The sequence below is a fragment of the Cryptomeria japonica genome, chromosome 4 (genome assembly GCF_030272615.1).
Source record: "Cryptomeria japonica chromosome 4, Sugi_1.0, whole genome shotgun sequence".
Taxonomy (NCBI): domain Eukaryota; kingdom Viridiplantae; phylum Streptophyta; class Pinopsida; order Cupressales; family Cupressaceae; genus Cryptomeria; species Cryptomeria japonica.
This window is the reverse complement of record NC_081408.1, coordinates 73135064-73140712: the sequence shown is the minus strand read 5'-3', so window position 1 is coordinate 73140712 and position 5649 is coordinate 73135064.

Below are 5649 nucleotides of genomic sequence, written 5' to 3'. Positions count from 1 at the left end.
CGTGTGGAGAACCAATCTGGGAAAGAGGTCAAGATTCTTCGTATAGATAATGGAAGGGAATATGTGAACCAAAGACTTGAGGATTTTTGTACATTTGAGGGGATTGATATCCAGTATTCTATTGCATACACTCCACAACAGAACGGAGTTGCAAAACGCAAGAATAGAACTCTCAAAGAAATGGCTAGCTATATGATACATGCACGTTCTCTTGATCTCGCCTTTTGGACAGAGTCTATCAGTTGTGCCACACACATCCAGAATCAGGTTCCTCATGAAGCTTTGCAAGGTATTACTCCTTTTGAGGCTTGGGTTGTAAGGAAACCGATTGTGAGACATTTCAGAGTCTTTGGGTGTCTAGCATGAGCTCGCATACCTCCGCAGAAATACAAGGCATTGGAACCTCAGAGTCAGCCTTGCATATTTGTTGGATACCCCGAGAGTGTTAAGGCATATAGATTGATGGATCTTGAGACACATGAGGTGTTCATTGAGAGGAGTGTTCACTTTGAGGAAAGATCTCCTAGATTAGCTTCTCTACCTCCTCCATCTTCCTCCATTGTGGATAGTGATGCTAGTGATTCAGATGATGAGACTCCTTCAACTTCAACTAGTATGGTTACACATCCACAGGGTCCACTTGCAGTTGAGGAGCCTCGTTCTCCACCTCCACCTAGAACTCGGGCTTGATGGACACTTGAGTCTGTGGGTTCTCTTGTTGGGGATCCTTTAGATACATAGAGGATTCGATCAAAACATCAGGATCTTCCACATGCATTCATTCCTATCGCTTCCGATCCACAGACATTTCGGGAAGCACCAAGGGTTCCTGAGTGGGACCAAGCTATGGAGGAAGAGTATAGTTCCTTGATGAGGAACAACACATGGGATTTTGTCCATCTCCCCATGTGGAGAAAGATGGTTCGATGTAAGTGGATCTATCAAACCAAGTTTGCAGCGGATGGTAGTGTGGATAAGTATAAGGCTCAACTTGTTGCGAAATGTTTCTCTTAGGTTCCAAGTGTTGACTACACTGAGACCTTTGCGCCTGTAGCCAAGATGAACTCCATTCGCTTGACACTTGCTATTGTTGCAGCTCATGGTTGGGTTGTACATCAGATGGATGTGAAGAGGACTTTTCTTCATGGGGATCTTGATGATGAGATTTATATGGAGCAGCCACAGGGTTTCATCCAGGATACTTCCTTGGTTTGCAGAAGAAGGAAATCTCTCTATGGCCTTAAGTAGGCCCCCAGGGCTTGGTACGCCAAGATGGATTCGTTTCTTCTTTCAGTAGGGTTCACTAGGTGTCATTCTGATCCTAATGTCTACATTTTGCGATAGGATGACTCACACTTGATACTTGTCCTCTATGTTGATGATTTGATCATTACAGGGAGCACTGCATCCATCATTAGCAGTGTCAAATTAGCTTTGCATGATAGATTTTCTATAACTGACTTGGGTCTTGTGCACTACTTTCTTGGGATAGAGATTTCACAGTAACCTTTCAGGATTACACTATCATAGCCCAAGTATGCTCTTGATCTACTTGAACGCTTTCATATGGCTGATTGTAAGCCTGCACCAACTCCCTTTCTTTCAAGAGTCAAGCTTGAGGCTCAGTGTCCTTCTCCAATAGTTGATGCCACATTGTATTGTCAACTTGTGGGTAGTTTCATCTACTTGACTCACACACGCCCTGATATTTCATTTGTAGTTGGCATGGTTTTCTACTTCATGCAAGAACCACATGAGCTTCATTGGAAAGCTACCAAATGCATCCTTCATTACATCCAGGGTATACATCACTATGGGATTCACTATGCAGGAGGCACAAGACTTCGCTTGGTTGGTTACATAGACTCCGATTGGGTTGGCGATCTTGATGATCGTAAGTCTACTTTAGGTAATAGTTTTCACCTTGGTTCAGGCCCCATTTGTTGACAGAGAAAGAATCAACATGCTATTTCTCTCTCTTTGACTGAGGCTGAGTATCGAGGAGCTGTTAATATAGCGACTAAGACCATTTGGCTTCAGCAAATTCTCACAGAGTTTGGGTTCACCACTCCAGGGCCGACAGTTCTACATTGTGACAATTAGAGTGCTATTGCAATCTCAAAGAACCCGATCCAACACTAGCAGACCAAACACAGCGAGATCCATATGCACTATATCTGAGAGCTGATTCAGGAGCAGGTCATTGATTTACAATATTGTCCTACAATGGAGCAGGTTGTAGACATATTCACCAAACCTTTCACCGAGAGTAAGTTCTAGCAGTTGCGAGCTCTCTTGGGGGTGCGGGATGTCTCATTAGGGGAGGTCAGCTGACTTCTCCTTCCTCTCTTATGGAAGGGACTTTTTCCTCTCTGAGGTTTTGTCATTCTTCTTTGAGAGTCTTTTGTGCATTCATCTCTCTTTTGGGGGGGAGTTTTTTCCCACTGGGTTTTCTCCCTTTCTCCATTTGTGAGAGATTACATTGCATAGTTTGTTTGCATTGCATATTTTTCTTGCATTTGCATATTGTACATGGGTACCTATCACGAACTAGTAGCCGGGACCCATCTTGCATTGTTGACTTGAGTCTTCATTCCCCTAAGTTGCACTTAAGGGGTGGTGTTGGTGTAAATAAATATTCATCATGGTTATTATTACACTTTACTTAAGTTAACTTAAGATAATGCATCTCTTCGTAGTTTGGATTTGAGACACTTAGGGAAGTGTGCACATAGGGATATAGCTTATAGGAGAAATTCCACCTTTTGTGGTCTTATTTTGCCGTTACACTCCACATTTCGTGGGTCATCCACCTCTTGTGGAATATTATATTATTTCTCCTACCTACCCCTAGTATTTGTTACCTACCCTTATTTCACATTGAGCCACATGTCATGATTGTATGCTCATACATCCGTATGGCCTTGCCTATATAAGTAGGCTCATATTCATTGTATTGGTTAATCAAGTTGATCATTTGCATATTGATGAGAATACAGTTTGTTCTTGTCATTCTCTTGTCTCTCTTTTGTACTTTTCATTGTGCCATTGATCTTGGCAAAATCTCACAACAACTTATTCTTAATTAATATTAAAGAAAAATATTTTAACCAAATTTGAATAATTAGTTCTAGGTAATGGGGATCTAGCCCTTCTTCTTGTGTAAACTTTAATAATCAAGTAAATATTGATAATTCCATTTGACTACTCCCTAAACAAACACTAGTTTTATACATTTTTATCTTAATTTGGGTAGCCACCTAATCATTAGCTAGGAGATTTTTTGTTGTTGAAAAAAATGTTTCTCTTGTGATTGATTGCTAACAATTGAACCACCATGAAATTGAAATATAAAAATATTACATTCAATTCAAAAACGGTGTGTAAGTTAAAAGGGAAAATATTCATGGGCCATGAAATTGAGTATGGTCGACCATCAACTTTATTTTTATCTTTTTTATTATATTATCTTTTAATTGATAAAAAGTCTTTCTTATATTCTTATCCATGACCTTGTACTTATTTTCTCCTAATAATGTATCCAATTCTTCCTTTAATAAGTTTTTAGTTCTAGTTTATTTCAACCTTACTTAAAATTGTACAAGTATTTTAGAATTATTTTCAAATTTATATAGTAGTTTGTTCAATAGGAGTTTTTGGATTCAATTGTGTAAGTATTTCAAAAAGATGTTCTAGATCACACTTAGTGATCCATCATTACGATGAGGAGTGAAATAAGAGTTGAATTACAAACTTAGCTCCATAAATAGGTTGCATTGACATTAAAGTGAAGAGGAGGCACATAAAAATAGAGGGAACTGAGAAAAAGAAAAATGAAACTAAATATTTCATAGTATCAACATTCATAAGAGGTGTTAGTAATTTTAGGTAGTGATTTGGAATGATTCTCCAAATTTTGTAAAGGTTTATTTGACAAAAAGTTTGTTTGCATGTAAGGTTAAAGGTTCATATTATTAAATATAATGGCATAATATTTATAGTATTAATATGAATAAAGTGTCTAAAAAATGATAATTTACTAAGTTAAAATGGAAATTTAGATGTATAATCAAATAATATTAATCAAACTCAAAAAGGAGTGACACATTCAAGTTAGAGAAAGACATTAGTAAAACAACAATGCAAATAAATAATAAGAGCATTATCCCTCCATTAGATCATTACGATGCACTCCAATAACTGAAGAAATTGATGTGTGGATGGTCTTTAATTTGATGCTACTAAAATTGATACCAACTAAGTATGATGAGTGATGGATCCCATGTCTCTTCAATAAGCTATCCTAAATAGGTTTCCTAAGTTCGGCATAAATGGATTAGATTGATGGATTAAATCAAGGGATAGGATAGGTTTGCATGGACGCGTACTATAAACTCTTGAAAAGTCATAGAAGGAAGTGAGAAATGCTTGATCAATGGATAATGTTTTCTTAAAATGAAAGATGGTAGATGTACGAAAATGAGACTGGATAGAAGAAAAATGATCAATAGATGGCAAAAATTAAATAAAACAAATGCATTATCCAATAAAAATTAAGATGACCTTAATGATCAAGACCCTGTTCCATTTATAATTGTTATAACTCTTTGTTGGCTAAGACAATATAATTTTAATGTGTAGTTCTAGAGATAGATTTCTATTTCATTCATAGTCGTGGAAGTCATTTTCCTATTAAATCCAATTGTTGATCATGGTTTAAAACATGGATTTGCAATACATGGGTCCGATCATAAATTGAAAAATGATGTGTTGTTAGCTGCTAAATGGCCATGTGGGCTCGGTTAGGAAGAAAAAAGTGGTATTGTTGGCCCAGGTGGAGACATATGATGGAATGATGTGTCGTCTATGTGGTGTACGAACCAGGAAAATGAATAAAGAGAATAGAGAAGAGTTTGAAGACCATGTATGACATCATCTAAGGATGACTTGCAGGCTAGAAGTGTAGGTAATGTCCCACGAACACGAGGGGAGACAAAAAGAAATTTGTGTGACACTTGTAATCACCACATTCGATGAAATAAATTGGTCAAATCTAGATCAATGGCTTAAGTTCAAGTTCATAAATGAAGATCGACGGTCCACAATAAAGCTTGTGAGTGGCCATGTATATAAATGTTTTTGGCGTGAACACAATGAAGCATGGGAACTTGCATAGGCTCTGTAAACACATGACTATCAAATATGATTGGACGAATTGTAACAAGTCTTCAGAATTAATAGACTTGTTGTGCCACGTTAATGGAGAAGAGTGCTTGCCAAATTGATGAATGGGTCATAATGCACAGCTCATTGCATGTTTCCAATGCAACAAATATTTGTATTTGATCTGTGATGAGGTATGGAAGAGTTAGAATTTGGCCAACCTTTTGGAACTGGATAAAGAGAATATATATCTATGTGACAATGCATCTTATGTTAGGTTGATGTTGTCAAAATAAACAGGTGCCTGAAATCGTGGAATAGAGTAGGATATGTGTAGACATTGAAACATCAAGTTGGATAGTAGAGAAAGAAGATTTACAAAGCAAAAAAGGGTGTGTATGATGAGTCTGTGAATGATAAAAGCAGAATTAGAAAGGTTCACTTAGGAACCTTCTTATTTAAATCTCAATCAGAGGTATGTGAGTA